The sequence below is a fragment of the Wyeomyia smithii genome, chromosome 2 (genome assembly GCF_029784165.1).
Source record: "Wyeomyia smithii strain HCP4-BCI-WySm-NY-G18 chromosome 2, ASM2978416v1, whole genome shotgun sequence".
NCBI classification, from domain to species: domain Eukaryota; kingdom Metazoa; phylum Arthropoda; class Insecta; order Diptera; family Culicidae; genus Wyeomyia; species Wyeomyia smithii.
In genome coordinates this window covers 148,374,113-148,399,625 of record NC_073695.1, presented here as the reverse complement: position 1 = coordinate 148,399,625, position 25,513 = coordinate 148,374,113, and the positions used below count along the sequence as shown (strand labels likewise).

Below are 25,513 nucleotides of genomic sequence, written 5' to 3'. Positions count from 1 at the left end.
ATTGTTTTAGCACATTTTGCATGTTGTAGGATAAGAACAACGATACACCGTGCCCCAGAGCTGAGTCGAGAAAAATTGCAGTTCGAAAAGATTCTCGACCTGATCGGGGATCGAACCCGATATCACAACCGTGGGAGCCAATCGACATCGCTAACCACAGAGCCACGAGGACCACATACAGCATACAGAATACAGAAAATCACCGAAAAATGTTTTTTTTTTATTTATACGTTTTTATACGATTACATGCGAAACTTTGACTTTTTATGCGCAATTCGCCTCTGAATCAAAATTCAATGATTTGTTTTTTTTTGCAATAAAATGTTCGTTTTTCTTTCATTTACATTTTTTTTGCAGAATAACCCATGTCTCGAGCATGAACATTTTACATTTCTGATGTTTTCGTAGTTTTGTGAATAGTTACATTTAACAGCATTTGATTTACTTTTGTACTTTTGAATTTGAAGTTGATTTTTATTAGGGAACTTTTAACCAGAAGGTCATTCAGCTCTTAATTCTACTGTTTTACTTTTTTTGCGTTAATCCAAACTAGAACTCACATTTAGCTGCAGGAAAGGTTACGATTCATTTGTTTCAATATCGATTAAGAGGCAGCTTAAGCATTAAAAATCTTTTATTTTCTACAAAGTTTTGTGGATAAAAAAATGGCGACTTCCGGTTTCAGGAAAATAACCTAAAGTGATATATGGCCAACAATTTCAATACTTCCGAAAGTGGACTTTCATACGTCATTTTATAGCGATGACACAATATTTTTTTTCATTAAAATGTTTGTTAACGTTCAGAAAAGACATTTGAAGAAAAATAACAAGTATCTGATTACTAAATTTGATATATTAATCACAAAACTACATGAAACATGCAAATTTATGACTTCTAAAGTGATATTTGGCCAACAATTTCAATACTTTCGAAAGTGGAACTCCATACGTCATTTTGAAATCCAAAATGGTGACTTCCAGCTTCTGTAAATCAGCCCAAAATCACAAAAAAGAATCCAATATAGGTATTTCCGTTCTGCGCGTTCTCAGAATATTGAAGTAGGGTATCGAACGTCTTCGTCAGTGGTTTTCTTCGGTAGTTTTACTGGCGCAATCTTATTCATAAAAGGTCCGAAGAAAACCACTGACGAAGACGTTCGACACCCTACTTAAAGTGATGATGGAAGTATAAGATGTAAATTATATTTTTGAAGTGAGTTGAGCTAATGCAGCAATGAAATATGAAAAAAAAATCTATCTTTGAAACCTTTGATCCCGAGCATCGCCGGGAATGTTCAACTAGTCTACTATATAAAAATGGAATTCCGTAACGCTTGATCTTATTGATATTACTCCCTTCGCCTCTGAGATGTACAGTAACTACGTAAAAACATGCACAATTATGACTTTTTGTGCTGCATTTGCCTCTAAATCAGAATTCAAAGCGATGACATATGATTCTTTATTTATTAAAATGTTTGTCATTGTCCAGAAAAGAAATTTGAGGAAAAATTTTTAGTATCTGATCACAAAAACTTGAGATATTATTCACGCAACTACGTAAAACATGCAAAATTATGACTTTTTGTGCTAAATTTGCCTATAAATCAAAATTTATTATTTTTCAATTAAAATGTTTGTCAATGTTCAGAAAAGACCTTTGGGGAAAAATTATTAGTATCTGATCACTAAAACTTGAAATATTATTCAAAAAACTACGTAAAACTTGCAAAATAATGACTTATTTTGCTGAATTTGCCTCTAAATCAAAATTTAGAGCAATGACATATGATTCTTTTTTTATTAAAATGTTTGTCATTGTACAGAAAAGAAATTTGAGGAAAAATTTTCAGTATCTGATCACTAAAACTTGAGATATTATTCACAAAACTACGTAAAACATGCAAAATTATGACATTTTATGCTTATTTCGTCTCTAAACCAAATTCAAAGCGGTTATATGTGATTCTTTTTTCATTGAAATGTTAGTTGATGTTCAGGAAAAACATGTCAGGAAAAATAATAGGTATCTAAATACTAAAATTTGAGATATTATTCTCAAAACTCCGTAAAACATGCATAATTATGACTTTTTATACTCAAATCGTCTCTAAATCTAAATCAAAATTCAATCATATGCCATGATTCTGGAAAGACATTTGAGGAAAAATAACAGGTATCTGATTACTAAAACTCAAGTTATTATTCGCAAAACTACGTGAAGCATGCAAACTCATGATTTTTAATCTTGAACTTGCCTCTAAATCAAAATTTAAAGCTATGATCTGTGATTTTTTTACAATGAAATGTTCGTTGAGGTTAGGGAAGTTATTTGAGGAAATCACATGAAAAATGGAAAACCATGATTTTTTTTATTTGTTTCAATCAGAATTCAAAGCGATATCATGTGATTTTTTTTAAATAATAAATCGTTTTTCCTACAACATTTGCTAATATTTTCCTGCAAAAAAAACTCATTTTTTGATTCAGTTCGAGTCGAGCATAACAATTTTACATTTCTGATATTTTCGTAGTTTTGTGAATAGTAACACATTACGGGATTCGACTCACTTTTTCACTTTTATTTTACTTTTATTCAAACTATATCTTGGGAGATTGATTGGAAGAAAGACTACATTTCATTGGTTTGAACATCGATTAAGGGGCGACTTCAGCATTAAAACTCATGCTTTTTTAATTTCTACGTAGTTTGTGAATTAAAGCACAATTGTTAGTTATCAGAAAACCTTCACTTCTTCTCAGACGTGTTCCTTGGACACTAATAAACCTTTTTCAGTTTGAAAAAAAAACACATGTCATCTCTTTAGATTTCATTGTAGAGAAAAAACTGAGCATGGCTGGTCATGCTCATGCTCAATTCTTCTTACGTTAATTTCTTTCTTTGAAAAGAGACATGAAAAGAGGTTTTACTGTAAACGATTGTCGAATGGGCCGGTTTCAGGAAAATAGTCTAAAGTGGTATTTGACCAACAATTTCAATACTTCCGAAAGTGAAACTCCATACGTCATTTCGAAATTCTAAATGGTGACTTCAAGTTTACGTTCTGTGCGTTTTAGAATATTGATGTACAGTCCCTCTACAATTATGGGTCAGTTAACGTGTTGCCTAAATGTTGAAAAATGAATATAAATCCATCACAAAAGTTATTTTATTGTTGTTAAAGCTTTATTATAAGTAATTTTATTAGGTCGTGATGTATTCTCATGCAAAAGTAATAAAAATAGCCAAAACATGAACTGACCCACAATTGTGCACCGCAAAACGTATCATTACTACAATTATGGGTGATTCACTTATTGCAACGAGCAGAATTATTGTTTTTAGTAACATATTCATTTCAATCGTATGAATAGGGTTACAATTGAGTTATAAAAAATACCACTGCCAATGAAAATTGTTCGGTTTCACGACAATGGACGTATTTGTGTAAAAGTGACCCATAATTGTAGCTGACCCATAATTGTGGAAGCACTGTAAACGATGCGAAATATTTTTGAAGTGAGTTGTGCTAATGCATCAATGAAATATAAATGTGATTCTTTTTTCATTAAAATGTTTGTTTATGTTAAAATATAAAATATATGTTTGAAGATGATTTTCTGTATACAGCACAACAATATTGCAGCCTTCTAATAGCGCTCTCGATCAACCAGATTAGTTGAGAAAATTCGTTATCGATATTGTTTTAGCACATTTTGCATGTTGTAGGATAAGAACAACGATACACCGTGCCCCAGAGCTGAGTCGAGAAAAATTGCAGTTCGAAAAGATTCTCGACCTGATCGGGGATCGAACCCGATATCACAACCGTGGGAGCCAATCGACATCGCTAACCACAGAGCCACGAGGACCACATACAGCATACAGAATACAGAAAATCACCGAAAAATGTTTTTTTTTTTATTTATACGTTTTTATACGATTACATGCGAAACTTTGACTTTTTATGCGCAATTCGCCTCTGAATCAAAATTCAATGATTTGTTTTTTTTTTGCAATAAAATGTTCGTTTTTCTTTCATTTACATTTTTTTTGCAGAATAACCCATGTCTCGAGCATGAACATTTTACATTTCTGATGTTTTCGTAGTTTTGTGAATAGTTACATTTAACAGCATTTGATTTACTTTTGTACTTTTGAATTTGAAGTTGATTTTTATTAGGGAACTTTTAACCAGAAGGTCATTCAGCTCTTAATTCTACTGTTTTACTTTTTTTGCGTTAATCCAAACTAGAACTCACATTTAGCTGCAGGAAAGGTTACGATTCATTTGTTTCAATATCGATTAAGAGGCAGCTTAAGCATTAAAAATCTTTTATTTTCTACAAAGTTTTGTGGATAAAAAAATGGCGACTTCCGGTTTCAGGAAAATAACCTAAAGTGATATATGGCCAACAATTTCAATACTTCCGAAAGTGGACTTTCATACGTCATTTTATAGCGATGACACAATATTTTTTTTCATTAAAATGTTTGTTAACGTTCAGAAAAGACATTTGAAGAAAAATAACAAGTATCTGATTACTAAATTTGATATATTAATCACAAAACTACATGAAACATGCAAATTTATGACTTCTAAAGTGATATTTGGCCAACAATTTCAATACTTTCGAAAGTGGAACTCCATACGTCATTTTGAAATCCAAAATGGTGACTTCCAGCTTCTGTAAATCAGCCCAAAATCACAAAAAAGAATCCAATATAGGTATTTCCGTTCTGCGCGTTCTCAGAATATTGAAGTAGGGTATCGAACGTCTTCGTCAGTGGTTTTCTTCGGTAGTTTTACTGGCGCAATCTTATTCATAAAAGGTCCGAAGAAAACCACTGACGAAGACGTTCGACACCCTACTTAAAGTGATGATGGAAGTATAAGATGTAAATTATATTTTTGAAGTGAGTTGAGCTAATGCAGCAATGAAATATGAAAAAAAAATCTATCTTTGAAACCTTTGATCCCGAGCATCGCCGGGAATGTTCAACTAGTCTACTATATAAAAATGGAATTCCGTAACGCTTGATCTTATTGATATTACTCCCTTCGCCTCTGAGATGTACAGTAACTACGTAAAAACATGCACAATTATGACTTTTTGTGCTGCATTTGCCTCTAAATCAGAATTCAAAGCGATGACATATGATTCTTTTTTTATTAAAATGTTTGTCATTGTCCAGAAAAGAAATTTGAGGAAAAATTTTTAGTATCTGATCACTAAAACTTGAGATATTATTCACGCAACTACGTAAAACATGCAAAATTATGACTTTTTGTGCTAAATTTGCCTATAAATCAAAATTTATTATTTTTCAATTAAAATGTTTGTCAATGTTCAGAAAAGACGTTTGGGGAAAAATTATTAGTATCTGATCACTAAAACTTGAAATATTATTCAAAAAACTACGTAAAACTTGCAAAATAATGACTTATTTTGCTGAATTTGCCTCTAAATCAAAATTTAGAGCAATGACATATGATTCTTTTTTTATTAAAATGTTTGTCATTGTACAGAAAAGAAATTTGAGGAAAAATTTTCAGTATCTGATCACTAAAACTTGAGATATTATTCACAAAACTACGTAAAACATGCAAAATTATGACATTTTATGCTTGTTTCGTCTCTAAACCAAATTCAAAGCGGTTATATGTGATTCTTTTTTCATTGAAATGTTAGTTGATGTTCAGGAAAAACATGTCAGGAAAAATAATAGGTATCTAAATACTAAAATTTGAGATATTATTCTCAAAACTCCGTAAAACATGCATTATTATGACTTTTTATACTCAAATCGTCTCTAAATCTAAATCAAAATTCAATCATATGCCATGATTCTGGAAAGACATTTGAGGAAAAATAACAGGTATCTGATTACTAAAACTCAAGTTATTATTCGCAAAACTACGTGAAGCATGCAAACTCATGATTTTTAATCTCGAACTTGCCTCTAAATCAAAATTTGAAGCTATGATCTGTGATTTTTTTACAATGAAATGTTCGTTGAGGTTAGGGAAGTTATTTGAGGAAATCACATGAAAAATGGAAAACCATGATTTTTTTTATTTGTTTCAATCAGAATTCAAAGCGATATCATGTGATTTTTTTTAAATAATAAATCGTTTTTCCTACAACATTTGCTAATATTTTCCTGCAAAAAAAACTCATTTTTTGATTCAGTTCGAGTCGAGCATAACAATTTTACATTTCTGATATTTTCGTAGTTTTGTGAATAGTAACACATTACGGGATTCGACTCACTTTTTCACTTTTATTTTACTTTTATTCAAACTATATCTTGGGAGATTGATTGGAAGAAAGACTACATTTCATTGGTTTGAACATCGATTAAGGGGCGACTTCAGCATTAAAACTCATGCTTTTTTAATTTCTACGTAGTTTGTGAATTAAAGCACAATTGTTAGTTATCAGAAAACCTTCACTTCTTCTCAGACGTGTTCCTTGGACACTAATAAACCTTTTTCAGTTTGAAAAAAAAACACATGTCATCTCTTTAGATTTCATTGTAGAGAAAAAACTGAGCATGGCTGGTCATGCTCATGCTCAATTCTTCTTACGTTAATTTCTTTCTTTGAAAAGAGACATGAAAAGAGGTTTTACTGTAAACGATTGTCGAATGGGCCGGTTTCAGGAAAATAGTCTAAAGTGGTATTTGACCAACAATTTCAATACTTCCGAAAGTGAAACTCCATACGTCATTTCGAAATTCTAAATGGTGACTTCAAGTTTACGTTCTGTGCGTTTTAGAATATTGATGTACAGTCCCTCTACAATTATGGGTCAGTTAACGTGTTGCCTAAATGTTGAAAAATGAATATAAATCCATCACAAAAGTTATTTTATTGTTGTTAAAGCTTTATTATAAGTAATTTTATTAGGTCGTGATGTATTCTCATGCAAAAGTAATAAAAATAGCCAAAACATGAACTGACCCACAATTGTGCACCGCAAAACGTATCATTACTACAATTATGGGTGATTCACTTATTGCAACGAGCAGAATTATTGTTTTTAGTAACATATTCATTTCAATCGTATGAATAGGGTTACAATTGAGTTATAAAAAATACCACTGCCAATGAAAATTGTTCGGTTTCACGACAATGGACGTATTTGTGTAAAAGTGACCCATAATTGTAGCTGACCCATAATTGTGGAAGCACTGTAAACGATGCGAAATATTTTTGAAGTGAGTTGTGCTAATGCATCAATGAAATATAAATGTGATTCTTTTTTCATTAAAATGTTTGTTTATGTTAAAATATAAAATATATGTTTGAAGATGATTTTCTGTATACAGCACAACAATATTGCAGCCTTCTAATAGCGCTCTCGATCAACCAGATTAGTTGAGAAAATTCGTTATCGATATTGTTTTAGCACATTTTGCATGTTGTAGGATAAGAACAACGATACACCGTGCCCCAGAGCTGAGTCGAGAAAAATTGCAGTTCGAAAAGATTCTCGACCTGATCGGGGATCGAACCCGATATCACAACCGTGGGAGCCAATCGACATCGCTAACCACAGAGCCACGAGGACCACATACAGCATACAGAATACAGAAAATCACCGAAAAATGTTTTTTTTTTTATTTATACGTTTTTATACGATTACATGCGAAACTTTGACTTTTTATGCGCAATTCGCCTCTGAATCAAAATTCAATGATTTGTTTTTTTTTGCAATAAAATGTTCGTTTTTCTTTCATTTACATTTTTTTTGCAGAATAACCCATGTCTCGAGCATGAACATTTTACATTTCTGATGTTTTCGTAGTTTTGTGAATAGTTACATTTAACAGCATTTGATTTACTTTTGTACTTTTGAATTTGAAGTTGATTTTTATTAGGGAACTTTTAACCAGAAGGTCATTCAGCTCTTAATTCTACTGTTTTACTTTTTTTGCGTTAATCCAAACTAGAACTCACATTTAGCTGCAGGAAAGGTTACGATTCATTTGTTTCAATATCGATTAAGAGGCAGCTTAAGCATTAAAAATCTTTTATTTTCTACAAAGTTTTGTGGATAAAAAAATGGCGACTTCCGGTTTCAGGAAAATAACCTAAAGTGATATATGGCCAACAATTTCAATACTTCCGAAAGTGGACTTTCATACGTCATTTTATAGCGATGACACAATATTTTTTTTCATTAAAATGTTTGTTAACGTTCAGAAAAGACATTTGAAGAAAAATAACAAGTATCTGATTACTAAATTTGATATATTAATCACAAAACTACATGAAACATGCAAATTTATGACTTCTAAAGTGATATTTGGCCAACAATTTCAATACTTTCGAAAGTGGAACTCCATACGTCATTTTGAAATCCAAAATGGTGACTTCCAGCTTCTGTAAATCAGCCCAAAATCACAAAAAAGAATCCAATATAGGTATTTCCGTTCTGCGCGTTCTCAGAATATTGAAGTAGGGTATCGAACGTCTTCGTCAGTGGTTTTCTTCGGTAGTTTTACTGGCGCAATCTTATTCATAAAAGGTCCGAAGAAAACCACTGACGAAGACGTTCGACACCCTACTTAAAGTGATGATGGAAGTATAAGATGTAAATTATATTTTTGAAGTGAGTTGAGCTAATGCAGCAATGAAATATGAAAAAAAAATCTATCTTTGAAACCTTTGATCCCGAGCATCGCCGGGAATGTTCAACTAGTCTACTATATAAAAATGGAATTCCGTAACGCTTGATCTTATTGATATTACTCCCTTCGCCTCTGAGATGTACAGTAACTACGTAAAAACATGCACAATTATGACTTTTTGTGCTGCATTTGCCTCTAAATCAGAATTCAAAGCGATGACATATGATTCTTTTTTTATTAAAATGTTTGTCATTGTCCAGAAAAGAAATTTGAGGAAAAATTTTTAGTATCTGATCACTAAAACTTGAGATATTATTCACGCAACTACGTAAAACATGCAAAATTATGACTTTTTGTGCTAAATTTGCCTATAAATCAAAATTTATTATTTTTCAATTAAAATGTTTGTCAATGTTCAGAAAAGACGTTTGGGGAAAAATTATTAGTATCTGATCACTAAAACTTGAAATATTATTCAAAAAACTACGTAAAACTTGCAAAATAATGACTTATTTTGCTGAATTTGCCTCTAAATCAAAATTTAGAGCAATGACATATGATTCTTTTTTTATTAAAATGTTTGTCATTGTACAGAAAAGAAATTTGAGGAAAAATTTTCAGTATCTGATCACTAAAACTTGAGATATTATTCACAAAACTACGTAAAACATGCAAAATTATGACATTTTATGCTTGTTTCGTCTCTAAACCAAATTCAAAGCGGTTATATGTGATTCTTTTTTCATTGAAATGTTAGTTGATGTTCAGGAAAAACATGTCAGGAAAAATAATAGGTATCTAAATACTAAAATTTGAGATATTATTCTCAAAACTCCGTAAAACATGCATAATTATGACTTTTTATACTCAAATCGTCTCTAAATCTAAATCAAAATTCAATCATATGCCATGATTCTGGAAAGACATTTGAGGAAAAATAACAGGTATCTGATTACTAAAACTCAAGTTATTATTCGCAAAACTACGTGAAGCATGCAAACTCATGATTTTTAATCTCGAACTTGCCTCTAAATCAAAATTTGAAGCTATGATCTGTGATTTTTTTACAATGAAATGTTCGTTGAGGTTAGGGAAGTTATTTGAGGAAATCACATGAAAAATGGAAAACCATGATTTTTTTTATTTGTTTCAATCAGAATTCAAAGCGATATCATGTGATTTTTTTTAAATAATAAATCGTTTTTCCTACAACATTTGCTAATATTTTCCTGCAAAAAAAACTCATTTTTTGATTCAGTTCGAGTCGAGCATAACAATTTTACATTTCTGATATTTTCGTAGTTTTGTGAATAGTAACACATTACGGGATTCGACTCACTTTTTCACTTTTATTTTACTTTTATTCAAACTATATCTTGGGAGATTGATTGGAAGAAAGACTACATTTCATTGGTTTGAACATCGATTAAGGGGCGACTTCAGCATTAAAACTCATGCTTTTTTAATTTCTACGTAGTTTGTGAATTAAAGCACAATTGTTAGTTATCAGAAAACCTTCACTTCTTCTCAGACGTGTTCCTTGGACACTAATAAACCTTTTTCAGTTTGAAAAAAAAACACATGTCATCTCTTTAGATTTCATTGTAGAGAAAAAACTGAGCATGGCTGGTCATGCTCATGCTCAATTCTTCTTACGTTAATTTCTTTCTTTGAAAAGAGACATGAAAAGAGGTTTTACTGTAAACGATTGTCGAATGGGCCGGTTTCAGGAAAATAGTCTAAAGTGGTATTTGACCAACAATTTCAATACTTCCGAAAGTGAAACTCCATACGTCATTTCGAAATTCTAAATGGTGACTTCAAGTTTACGTTCTGTGCGTTTTAGAATATTGATGTACAGTCCCTCTACAATTATGGGTCAGTTAACGTGTTGCCTAAATGTTGAAAAATGAATATAAATCCATCACAAAAGTTATTTTATTGTTGTTAAAGCTTTATTATAAGTAATTTTATTAGGTCGTGATGTATTCTCATGCAAAAGTAATAAAAATAGCCAAAACATGGACTGACCCACAATTGTGCACCGCAAAACGTATCATTACTACAATTATGGGTGATTCACTTATTGCAACGAGCAGAATTATTGTTTTTAGTAACATATTCATTTCAATCGTATGAATAGGGTTACAATTGAGTTATAAAAAATACCACTGCCAATGAAAATTGTTCGGTTTCACGACAATGGACGTATTTGTGTAAAAGTGACCCATAATTGTAGCTGACCCATAATTGTGGAAGCACTGTAAACGATGCGAAATATTTTTGAAGTGAGTTGTGCTAATGCATCAATGAAATATAAAAATTGATTCTCAATTTTGAAACCTTTGATCCCGAGCATCGCCGGGAACGTTCAACTAGTCTTCTACTATATAAAAATGGAATTCCGTAACGCTTGATCTTATTGATATTATTCACTCAGTCTCTGAGGTGTACAGTAATCATCATTTTGAATCGTTCTGAATCAAAAATAATTAGCGGTGACATGTAGGTTTTTCAACATGAAAATGTTCGCTGATGTTCAGAAAAGACATTCGAGAAAAAGTAATAGGTATCTAATTACTAAAACTTGAGATATTATTCACAAAACTACGTAAAACATGCAAAATTATGACTTTCTGTGCTAAATTTTCCTCTAAATCAAAATTCAAAGCGATGACATATGATTCTTTTTTCACTAAAATGTTTGTTAATGTTCAGGAAAGACATTTGAGGAAGAATAATTAGTACCTGATCACTAAAACTTGAGATATTATTCACAAAACTACGTAAAACATGCAAATTTATGACTTTTTATACCTTATTCGTCTCCAAATCAAAATTCAAAGCGATGACCTGTGATTCATTTTTCATTAAAATGTTCGTTGATGTTTAAGAAAGACATTTGAGAAAAAATAATAGGTATCTAATTACTAAAACTTGAGATGTTATTCACGAAGCTGCGTAAAACATGCAAAATTATGACTTTCTGTGCTAAATTTGCCTCTAAATCAAAACTTAAAGCGATGACATGTGATTCTTTTTTTAATAAAATGTTGGTTAATGTTCAGGAAAGACATTTGAGGAAAAATAATTAGTATATGATCACTAAAACTTGAGATATTATTCACATAACTACGTAAAACATGCAAAATTATGACTTTTTCTACTTAATTCGTCTCCAAATCAAAATTCAAAGCGATGACATGTGATTCTTTTTTCAATAAAATGTTCGTTGATATTTAAGAAAGACATTTGGGAAAAAATAACAGGTATCTGATTACTAAAACTCGAGATATTATTCACAAAACTATGTGAAACATGTAAAATCATGACTTTTATGCTGAATTTGCCTCTAAATCAAAACTCGGAGCAGTGATCTGTGATTTTTACTATAATAAAATGTTCGTTGTGTTCAGGAAAGATATTTGAGGGAAAAATAATAGGTATCTGATTATTCGAAATTTAAATATTTTCCACCAAACCACATGAAAAATACAAAACCATAACTTTTTAGGCTCATTTGTCTCTAAAATTCTGATTTAAAGCGATGACACGTGATTTTTTCAATAAAATGTTCGTTGATATTCAGTAACGACATTCGAGAAGAAATAATAGTTATCTGATAACTGAAAATAGAGATATTATTCACAAAACTAAGTAAAACATGCAATATCATGAATATTTTGGCTCAATTAGCTCTAAATCTTAATTCAAAGCTATGTGTTTGTTTATGTTCAGGAAAGACTTTTGAGTAAAAATAATAGATTTTTGATTACTGAAAACAGAGATATTATTCACAACACTACGTTAAACAAGTAAAATCATGAATATTTGAACACAATTTGCCTCTAAATCGAAATTCAAGGCTATGATATGTAATTGTTCTTCATTGAAATGTTTGTTAATGTTCGGGAAAGACATTTGAGGAAAAATAATAGGTATCTTATTGCTAAAAGTTGAGATATTACTTAAAAAACTACGTATGTTTGAAGATGATTTTCTGCATACAGAAAAACACATTAAAATATTCTTTTTGAAATTTATTATATTATTCATATAATACATGCAAATTTTGACTTTATGAGCATAAGCTCGATTCGCCTGTAAATTAAATTTTTGTTTCAATAAAATGTTCGTTGTTTCTTCAACATCTGCAAATATTTTTATGCAGAAGAATTTATGTTGTAATCTGGTGCGAGCCGAGCAGATAAAAATTACATTTCTGATGTTTTCGTAGTTTCGTGAATAGTAACACATTACGGGATTCGAAATACTTTTTTACTTTTACCAAAACTAGATCTTGAGACATTTGCCTGGAGGAAAGGCTGCATTTCATTGGTTTAATTCTTTTTAATTTCTACGTAGTTATGTGGATCAAAACGTTACGTAAACGTTGCTTTCTTCTAAAAGTTACATAAAAAGAGGTTTTACTGTGAACGATTGACGAATATCCGGTTATCACCCGAGTGTGATATATTCGGAACTGGGATGACCCCACATAACATTTTCCAAAATAACGACTTCTGGTTTCAGGAAAATAATTTGAAGTGGTATTTGGCCAACCATTTCAATACTTCCGAAACTTCCGAACTCCATACGTCATTTTGAAATCCGAAATGGCGACTTCCAGTTTCTGTAAAACATCCCCAAATCACAAAATGCAATTCAATATGGGTATTTCCGTTCTGTGCGTTCTCAGAATGTTAAAGTACTTAAAGTGATAAAGGACGTATAAGATGTGAAATATTTTTGAAGTGAGTTGTGCTAATAATGCAATGAATTTTAAAAAATGATTTTGAAACTTTTGATCCCGAGCATCGCCGGGAACGTTCAACTAGTTTTTGATAAAGATTTTTGTTGAAAATTCTGAAATTTAGAAGGCGGATTCAGAAAACATAAACAAGCTTCTTATTTAGCTCGAAAAGGCAAATATTGTTTCTAAACAGCAATAAAATTGTATTGAAGCCCGAATGAAACAAACAACACAAATATAAATCAATTTTAAAACTGAATCTAGCAAAGTCGGTGAACACCAAAAAATGGGTAATAATAAAGTTAAAAAAAGGAAAAAGTTGGTTCTCAAACAATTTCCAAAAACCGGCTATTATTGCAGATTCAGGCAAAGCGAAAAATTATCTCGGTTCAGGGTCAAAAAATGTGCTCAAATTATTTTGAAAACTCTGAAGAATAACTAGAATGTTTCCTCTCATTCACTAAAAATGACTATAAAAAAGTTATTAGGAAACAAGAAAAAAATATTTTGAAGCAAAATTTGTTTAAGTCAATTGAATTTAAAATTAATTTTAAATGAGATAATGATGTCAAAAAGGGGTATTGAAAATGAGTTTTAATATTTTATTGGGCTAAAATCCGTAATAAAGCTTGAAACAATTGATGAGATTTCTCAAGGCTTGAAATAATAGAAAATTATTGCAAAGATTTGTCGTTTCCGAAGCTCAGCCAAACAATTTTGAATTTAAATTCCAAATCTGTGAAAACGTATGTATTAAAGTTTTGAAAAAAACAAAAACCAGCTCTACAAAACATCGAAAAACTCAACCAGAGAGTGCAGAAAGTTACAAATATCGCTTTCGTTGAACAGTTTAATTAAACCAGTAATTAATTTATGTAAGTCTCAAATGACAGAAAATTGAACGGTTTGAAATAAAATTAAAACTCTTGTGAAAATATTCTGAAGCATGAAGCTCACATTGAATTTCAATTATATCTTGAGGCTGGGTAAAATAATGAAAATTTTGAGAGAATTATATTTTCTGCACGCTACACGTTTCAAAAAGCCCCAAGTGTGCCCTTTGTATTAGACCTCGTTCAGGATTTACTCAATGGGCCGAGTTGCATTCCTCAGCCATGAAAAGTCGAAAAATCAACAGCAAATAGATGAGGGTCGAAGTAGTTAGCTCTTTTCAAGTTTGGCATGAAGTAATGATATTAAAATCAAAATTCTTTCACAAATTTATTTTGTCAATGAATAAACGTGGTTGAACTTGTATATTTATGCTTTTCAAAACCGGGAAAAATATCAATTTCTAACCGGGAAAACCGGGAAAAAACCGGGAATTTGAAATTGGAAATCTGCTGGCCACCCTGAATAAAATGTTCGTTGTTCCTTCAACATCTGCAAATATTTTATTGCAGAAAAATCCATGTTATGATTTAGTGCGAGTCGAGCAGAAAAATTACATTTCTGATTTTTTCGTAGTTTTGTGAATGGTAACATACTACGGGATTCGATTAACTTTTACCTAAACTAGATCTTGGGACATTTGGCTGGAGGAAAAACCGCATTTCATTGGTTTAAACATCGATTAGGAGGCGACTTATGCATTTTTTTTTTAATTTATACGTAGTTTTGTGGATAAAAATATTCACTTCTTCTCAGACGTGTTCCTTGTACACCAACAAACATTTTCGTTATAAAAATTCACATGTCATCTCTTTAGATATCATTAGAGAGGAGAACTAAGCATTGATGGTCTTGCTCAATTCTTCTTAATTTGATTTTCGATCAAACGATTACAACATACGGGTAACACAAATATATCTGAACTTGATAGAAATAACAAAGCCTGTAATATTCTTGATATGCCAGAATGATAAAAAGTTCAGAATTATATCAAATTCTGTTATCATACATAGAATATTTATAACCAAATTTGTTTTTAAATCAACAAAATATTGTACATTCTAGCTAATTCTGATCATTTCTGCCAAAAACCTTACAAAACTTGCTATAAACTGTAATAATCAGTAAGTAATTTTGATATGTTAACTATTAACGAGACAAGTTGAAACAAAAAGTTCGTAACAAAATATTAAGATTTGTTAAAATCCTGATATTTTTGACTGATTGGGTTTCTTTCTTCCAAAAGTTATATAAAAAGAGGTTTTACTGTTAACGATTGTCGAATATCGAGATATCACCCGAATTTGGAATATCTGGAACTGGGATGACCCCACACAATATTATCCAAAATGGCGACTTCTGGTTTCAGGAAAATAACCAATGAAATGCGGTTTTTCCTCCAGCCAAACGTCCCAAGATCTAGTTTAGGTAAAAGTTAATCGAATCCCGTAGTATGTTACCATTCACAAAACTACGAAAAAATCAGAAATGTAATTTTTCTGCTCGACTCGCACTAAATCATAACATGGATTTTTCTGCAATAAAATATTTGCAGATGTTGAAGGAACAACGAACATTTTATTATTGAAAAAAAAACAACTGTCATCGCTTAAAATTTTGATTTAGTGGTGAATTGAGCTTATGCCCAAAAAGTCAAAATTTTGCATGTATTATATGTAGAAGAATATTAATTTCAAAAAGAGTATTTGAATGTATTTTTCTGTATGCAGAAAATTATCTTCAAACATACGTAGTTTTTTAAGTAACATCTCAACTTTTAGCCTTTTAGATACCTATTATTTCTCCCCAAATGTCTTTCCTGAACATTAACAAACATTATACATATCATAGCATTGAATTTTGATTTAGAGGCAAATTGACCCAAAATATTCATGATTTTGCATGTTTAACGTAGTGTTGTAAATAATATCTCAATTTTCAGTAATCAAATACCTGTTATTTTCACTCAAAAGTCTTTCATGAACATAAACAAACATTTTAATTTAAAAAATCATATATCATAGATGGCAATTCTGATTTAGAGACAAATTGAGCCTAAAAAATCATGGTTTTGCATTTTTCATGTGGTTTTGTGAAAAATATTTAAATTTTAAAATAATCAGATACCTATTATTTTTCCCTCAAATATCTTTCCTGAACACAACGAACATTTTATTATAGTAAAAATCACAGATCACTGCTTCGAGTTTTGATTTAGAGGCAAATTCAGCATAAAAGTCATGATTTTACATGTTTCACATAGTTTTGTGAATAATATCTCGAGTTTCAGTAATCAGATACCTGTTATTTTTTCTCAAATGTCTTTCTTAAACATCAACGAACATTTTATTGAAAAAAGAATCACATGTCTTTGCTTTGAATTTTGATTTGGAAACGAATTAAGAATGAAAAGTCATAATTTTGCATGTTTCACGTAGTTTTGTGTATAATATCTCAAGGTTTAATGATTAGACACTACTTGTTTTTCCCCAGATGTCTTTCCTGAACATTAACAAATATTTTAATGAAAAAAAAATCATATGTCATCGTTTTGAATTTTGATTTAGAGGCAAATTCAGCTTGAAAAGTCATATTTTACATGTTTTACGTAGTTTTGTGAATAATATCGCAAGTTTTAGTGATCAAATACTAATTATTTTTCCTCAAATGTCTTTTCCGAACATTAACAAACATTTCAATTAAAAAAAATCATATGTCATATGTTTAAATTTTGATTCAGAGGCGAATTTAGCACAAAAAGTCATAATTGTGCATGTTTTACGTAGTTTTGTGAATAATATTTCAAGTTTTAGCTATCAGATACCTATTATTTTTTCTCAAATGTCTTTCCTGAACATCAGTGAACATTTTAATGTTAAAAAACACCTACATATCACCGCTTATTTTTTAGATTTAGAACGATTCAAAATAATGATGATTCCTGTACACCTCAGAGACGGAGCGAATAATATCATTAAGATCAAGCGTTACGGAATTCCATTTTTATATAGTAGACTAGTTGAACGTTTCCGGTGATGCTCGGGATCAAAGGCTTTAAATTTAAGAATCATTTTTTATAATTCAAGACTGCTTTAGCACAACTTACTTAAAATACTTCAATATTTTAAGAACAGAACACACATAAACTGGAAGTCGCCATATCGGATTTCCAAACGACGTATGGAGTTCCACTTTCGGAATTATTGAAATGGTTGACCAAATACCACTTTAGGTTATTTTTCTGAAGCCGGAAGCCGCCGTTTTGGAAAATGTTGTGTGGAGTCATCCCAGTTTCGAATATACCTATACTGGGTGAAATTCGGGCTATTCGACAATCGTTTACAGTAAAATCTCTTTTTAGGAAATTCGAGTAAGTAAGAAAAAATTAGCATGACCATTCATGCTTATTTCTCCTCTATAATGAAATCTTGTTATTTTTTTAAAAACGATTTTGGTGTCCAAGGAACACTTCTGAGAAGAAGTGAAGGTTTTCTGATAACTAACAATTGTGCTTTAATCCACAAAACTATGTAGAAAATAAAAAATGACTTTCAATGCTTATGTCGCCTCTTAATCTATGTTCAAACCAATGAAATGGGACCTTTCCTCCAGCTAAATGTTCCAAGATATTTAGATAGATAGAGTTTGGGTAAAGGTAAAAAAGTAAATCGAATCCCGTAATGTGTTACTATTCACAAATCTACGAATACATCAGAAATGTAAATTTTATCTGCTCGACTCGCACTGATTCAAAACATGGATTTTTCTGCAAAAAAATATTTGGAAATATTAAAGAAACAACGAACATTTCATTGAAAGAACAATCACATGTCATCGTTTTGAATTTTGATTTAGATGCGACTTGAGCTTATGCTTAAAAAGTCAAAGTTTTGCATGTATTATATGTTTTTCAAAAAAAAATCACAGAGAGTATTTTAAGGTGTTTCTTTGTATGCAGAAAATCATCTTCAAAAATGCTTCGAACATACGTAGTTTTTTGAGTAATATGTCAGCTTTTAGCAATAAGATACGTGTTATTTTTTCTCAAATGTCTTTCCTGAACATTAACTAATATTTTATTGGAAAACAATCACATATCATAGCTTTGAATTTTGATTTGCAGACAAATTGAGCCAAAATATTCATGATTTTGCACGTTTTACTTAGTTTTGTGAATAATATCTACAATTTCAGTAATCAGATACCTAACATTTCTTCTCAAATGCCATTCCTGAACATGAACGAACATTTCATTGAAAAAAATCACATGTCATCGCTTTGAATTATGATTTAGAGACAAATTAAGCCTAAAAATCTTGGTTTTGCATTTTTCACGTAGATTTATTAAAATTATTTAAATTTCAAATGATCAGGTACTTATTATTTTCCCTTAATTTCATCTTAAAAAAATCACAGATCATAGATTCGAATTTTGATTTAGAGGCAAATTCAGTATGAAAAGTCATGATTTCGCATATTTCACGCAGTTTTGTGATTATTATCTCGAATTGTAGTAATCAAATACCTGTTATTTTTACTCGAATGTTTTTCTTGAACATCAACGAACATTTTAATGAAAAAAAAAATCACATGTCTTCTCTTTGAGTTTTGATTTGGAGACGAATTGAGTATAAAAAGTCATAATTTTGCATGTCTTACGTAGTTTTGTGAATAATATTTCAAGTTTTAGTAATTAGTTATTAATTATTTTTTCTCGAATGTCTTTCTTGAATATTAACAAACATTTTAATGAAAAAAGGATCTCATGTCATCGCTTTGAATTTTGGTTTAGAGGTAAATTTAGCACAAAAAGTCACAGTTTTGCATGTTTTACGTAGTTTTGTGAATAATATCTCAAGTTTTAGTAATCAGATACTAATTTTTTTTTCTCGAATGTCTTTCCTTAACATTACAAACATTTCAATGAATGAAGAACCACATGTCATTGCTTTGAATTTTGATTTAGACGCAAACTCAGCTTAAAAAGTCATAATTTTGCTTTTTTCGCGTAGTTTTGTGAATAATATCTCAAATTTTAGTTATCAGCTATTGATTATTCTTCCTCAAATGTCTTTCCTGAACATTTATAATCATTTTAATGAAAAAAGAATCTCATGTCATCGCTTCGAATTTTGATTTAGATGTAAATTCAGTATAAAAGTCATAATTTTGCATGTTTTACGTAGTTTTGTGAATAACATCTCAAATTGTAGTACCGTAAACTGGGGTGACTTTGATCACTTTTTTAATTGTATCTCAAATATTTTCAGAATATACTGAAAACAATATTATGCGATATTTTAAAAATAAGTACTGGCATGCATTGAAAAAGATTCAGTCACTACTTCAAAGTTTAGCAACAATTTTGCTATTTTTAAATATGCTCTAAAAATTTTACACCAATCATCATTCCGGGGTGACTTTGATCACTTCATTGTTTTGATGAATTTGGTGTAACACTTTGCTACTTTCACTAAATTAAACAGCCTTAAACGACTCAAACGAGTTTATAAATATGGTAAGCAATTTTGGGGCCTTTCACATTCTACGTGAACAGTTTATAATGGCGAATGTACAAGATTCATACAAAATTTTTAGAATATATATGAATGATTATCCACTGAGAGTGAAGGTGGTCTAAAATCATCAAAAACTAGTCCACGAGGAACATGACTTATGAAATTGGCCAAATTTGCATGTTACTTCACGTCTTGGGTTTTTGTTAAGAAGAAATATGTGATACGCTGTCGAGAATATTGGGACTCAACATTGCCTTTGAGGAAAAACTTGCAAAAATAACAATAAAATGTATTGTTATAATATTTGTTCATCTTAAGAACTAATCTGGGAACAAAATAAAAAAAACTTTACTTATTGCAACTTGTTGTTTTGAATCTGCTTGAACCGATTGTTTGTATGCAACAAAAATCGCCAAAAACACACTTTATTTTCAATTAATATTTTAGCATGAAAAACACTCTTTAAATAGCAGGAAATGCCTGAATAGTAGCAATGCGAACATATATCCACGCAATCAGTGAGGATTACGACAAATCCCAAGCACTACGAGCGCTTTTTTACCACATTTTCAAAAAAGAGGTACAGTGATCAAAGTCACCCCGGTGATCAAAGTCACCCCAGTTTACGGTAATCAGACACTAATTATTTTTCCTCAAATGTCTTTCCTGAACATAAACAAACATTTTTATGAAAAAAAGAATCACATGTCATCGCTTTTAATTTTGATTTAGAGGCAAATTCGGCTTGAAAAGTCATAATTTTGCATGTTTTACGTAGTTTTGTGAATAATATCTCAAGGTTTAGTAATCAGATACTAATTATTTTTCCTCGAATGTCTTTCCTGAACGTAACAAACATTTCAATGAAAAAAGAATCACATGTCATCGCTTTGAATGTTGATTTAGAGGCAAATTCAACTTGAAAAATCATAATTTTGCATATTTTACGTAGTTTTGTGAATAATATCTCAAATTGTAGTGATCAGATACTAATTATTTTTTACCAAATGTCTTTCCTGAACATCATGAACATCAGCGAACATTTTCCGGTTAAAAAACCTTTATGTCACCGCTTATTTTTCTGGTTTAGAACGATTTCAAATGATGATGATTACTGTACCACAGAATATTACTGTACACCACAGAGTATATATATATATATATATATATATATATATATATATATATATATATATATATATATATATATATATATATATATATATATATATATATATATATATATATATATATATATATATATATATATATATATATATATATATATATATATATATATATATATATATATATATATATATATATATATGTATATATATATATATATATATATATATATAGAGAGAGAGAGAGAGAGAGAGAGATACAGATATATATAAAGATATATACAGTCATACCTCGATATAAGGCAACCTCGTTATAAGGCAACTTCGATATAACGTAACTTTTACCTCGATATAACGTAACTTTGGAAATGTATTGAAATTGAAAATAAATGGTACAGTAACTGTTTCTGGGGTATAAATTGCTTCAAAAAAATGTTTGTAGTGAGTTTAAAATTAATAAAACTAATGCGAAAATTATCCTAAATGGGCATAAGAAAGGTTTAAAAATACTAATAGGTGATGGAAAATAGATTTTCACGCATCCTTCAGTAACAATTCACAGTCTTGCATCAATTAGAAAAGAAATTCTTTTTTGCTTGTTGAAATTTTCTCTAAATGGGCATAAAAAAGGTTATAAAATACTGATAGGTGATGGGAAATAGGTTTTCGCGCATCTTTGAGTAATTGTCAACAGTCTTGCATCAATTAAAAAAAATTTTTTTTTGCTTGTTAAAAACTGTTATAAATAAGCATAAGAATGGTTTAAAATTACTAGTAGGTGATGTGAAATAGGTTTCCACGCATCTTTGAGTAACCTGTGTATCAATTGAAAAAAAAAATTTTTTTTTTTGCTTCTGAAAATATTTCTAAATGGACATAAGAAAGGTTTAAAAATACTGATAGGTAATGGAAAATGGGTTTTCGCGCATATTTGAGTAACTATTAACATTCTTGCATAAATTAAAAAAAAAAAAACTTTTTTTGCTTCGATATATCGAGGTATGACTGTATATATGTATGTATATATATATATATATATATATATATATATATATATATATATATATATATATATATATATATATATATATATATATATATATATATATATATATATATATATATATATATATATATATATATATATATATATATATATATATATATATATATATATATATATATATATATATATATATATATATATATATTTGTTTGTTTATTTGTTTATTTGTGTATAAAATTCATCTGACTGATAGTCTTAATGAACTAATATAAAACTAATATATGATGTTAAAAACTTATACGTGCTAGCTTCTTCTTCAGTTTAAACGAAGGTTCACCAAATTTAAAATATTCCTCCACTCGATTAAACATTCTAATGCATGAGGCAATGGGTTCATTGCGACCGAAGTTCGTGCGATGATAACGGTTTGTCAATAGTGATGCAGGTCGTAAGGCTCGATGTGGTGCACGGCAACTTAACAACGAAAGAAGTTTGGGAGAATCTACTTCACCATTTAGCAGCTTTGCCACAAACAACACCTGTTGCATCTTGCAGCGACGTTATAAAGTATCTAGGTTGAGCAAGCAGCAGCGGTCTGAGTACGGGGGCAGGTTGTCGGGTTGTCGCCAAGGCAGGTCCCGAAGAGCCATACGTATGAATCTTCGCTGCACGCGTTCCATACGTAGATTCCATTTGAGCTGGTGGGGCATCCAAACAAGGTTTGCGTTCTCGAGGACAGGACGGACAAGAGCACAATACAGAGATTTTAGGCAGTACGGGTCTTTAAAGTCGCGTCCGATTTTTGAAATGAATCCTAGCTGACGGGTAGCTTTCGAAATAGCTATCGCGCGATGACAATCAAAAGTCAGTTTAGGATCGAGAGTCACGCCAAGATCCTTTACGTATTCAACTCTATTCAGTGTTTGACCATCTATTTGGTAGCTGAATAATATAGGCGATTTTATGCGATGAAAAGTCATTACTTCGCATTCAGCGATGCTGATTGGCAAACAGTTTAATTTACACCAATACGCGAACGAATTTAACATATCCTGTAGACGTCGACAATCCTCGATGGAACGAATCGTCAAAAATATTTTAAGATCGTCAGCATAAAACAGCCTACAACCAACTCCAAGTGCAGCAGCAGCGTCATTGAAAAATAAAATAAACAACAGTGGTCCCAAATTGCTGCCTTGAGGTACACCCGATTTATTGGCGAAAGGAGGCGATAATTGTGATCCCAGTTTTACTCGCATAACTCTATCGCACAAATATGAGCCTAGCCATTTTACGAACTGTCGCGAAGCATCCATTCGCAGGATTTTTTCCAACAGTATTCGATGATTAATACGGTCGAAGGCAGCTTTCAGATCCGTATATATCACGTCCACCTGTGCTTTACATTCCAGTTCATTAATACAACTAGAGGTGAAGTCTAGAAGATTCGTAGTCACCGAGCGGCCAGCGTGAAACCATTCTGATCAGAGGAAATGTAGTGTCTAGTGCTACGTTGAATAGCTGCACTTACGACTGATTCAAAAAGTTTTGAGCCAGCAGATAAACTAGTAATGCCACGGTAATTTTTGACATTGCTGTGATCACCACTTTTGAAAACTGGAAACATGATAGAATTTTTCCACACCTCCGGGAATTTTCCTGACGTGAAGGACTTGTTAAAGATGCAGCATAGTGGCTCAGCAAGCAAAACGGCACAACGGCAAAAAATGACAGCGGGAATCCCATCTGGTCCAGCGGAATAAGACGTTTTTAATTTTTTTGCTGCAGCAATTATCATTTCTGGAGTAATTTCGAAAACATCTAGATCAACACAGTTGGCCGGAACATTTTGAACAGCGTTCTCACCGGTTTGTGCAGTGACAGGATCGGAAGCAAAGACCGACGAAAAGAACGTAGCAAACAACTTACAAGCATCCGATTCAGTTGAGGAGGTAGATTCATTGAAAAACACTTCCGACGGAATTGCAGAGCTTTTCCTTTTCGGGTTTACGAAGCTCCAGAACTTTTTCGGGTTTCTTCGCAAATTAGCCTGAACGCTCAGAACATACGATTTATACAAACTAGCATTTAGCCGTCGGTACGTCACTGGCACGTTTAAAGTGGTATTTTGTTTGAACAGTTCGCCATTTACGGTGTTTACGCTGATATGTGTTTCGAAGTCGTTTCAAGTGCCGTAGCATGCTGGTGCCCCATGCTGGTGCCCCATGCAGGTGCGGAGGGGGGCTTCACGAAAGGTAATGTTTCGGTCAACCATGAGCGAATAGCATCGCAAAAGCGCAAAGTCATAATGTCAACCGATTCTGACTCAAACAAACTAGTCCAATCAATGCTCGAAAGATATGCGGAAAGGGCAACGAAATCGATCTTGCGGTAATTCAATTCCTGTCTTGACGGTGAGACATACACTGGAGTGGAAGCTGGACAGTTGGAAACAGGCAGCTTAATTACTAGAGGAGGATGATGCGAATCAGGTTGAATATATATATATATATATATATATATATATATATATATATATATATATATATATATATATATATATATATATATATATATATATATATATATATATATATATATAAGGGGAAATTTGCATCCAAACCCCTGAGGTGACCAACCTCAGGGAGTGTGGGGTTGGTTTGAATCAGTGACCGGACCCACTAAAACCCCTCCAGTCTGCAGCCCATAATGCTCCCCGGGACCACCGCTAGGTATTGCTTCGGGGAGCGGCTTTTGTGCTCTGTGTACCCTCTTGGTTCTCTAGGTCTCTTTGCTAACTTAGCTCACCTGGAGACTGACCGTTAGCTAACACTGGCGTGTCGGTGGTCAACCTGTCGCCTGTTTTGCAATTCTAAAACTATTTGAGAGGCGGCTGCACAAACCGCCCTCCAAATGTTTGGGTCTTTACACATCCTCCGAACTAGGTTGTCCGGAGTGGTGTCTAACCCGCTCACTACCATCATGTCGCTCCGCGCATGCACAAAACGAGGGCACACTAAGAAAACATGCTCAGCAGTCTCTTCCGCATCCGCGCACTCGGGACACATGGGGGACCCCGCATGCCCGAATCTGTGTAGATACTGCCTGAAGCAACCATGACCTACAGAATCTGTGTCAAGTGGAAGTTAACTTCTGCATGGCGCCTCCCGAGCTATCCGGATACGTCCAGAGTAAGTCGATGCGTCCATCTACCCTTTACGGAATTGGACCATTCCTGCTGCCATCTGATCATCGAGAATGACCTTCTGGTGCCTCGTATACCCCTTGTGTCACGTTGATCGAAGCATTCTACGTCCTCCTTAATGGCTATGCTGATAGGCATCATGCCGGACAGGACGCAGATTGCGTCGTATGACACTGTACGGTACGCGCTCACAACCCTCAGGCACATGAGCCTGTAGGTACTTTCCAGTTTACGACGATGACTGTTGGTACCTAACGCTTTGGACCACACTGGCCCACCATACCTAAGTATGGACGAAACCACGCTGGCAAGAAGTTTACGCTTGCTGCCATATACCGCTGAGCTATTCGACATCATTCGAGATAGTCC

General features: G+C 31.9%; 1 protein-coding gene across 6 annotated transcripts in view; it reads right to left on the bottom strand.

The window, feature by feature from the left end:
• LOC129723376 (protein mini spindles) overlaps positions 1-25,513 on the bottom strand; it is a 487,241-nt gene that overhangs the window by 206,085 nt on the left and 255,643 nt on the right. The gene's annotated exons all lie outside the window — the stretch shown is intronic.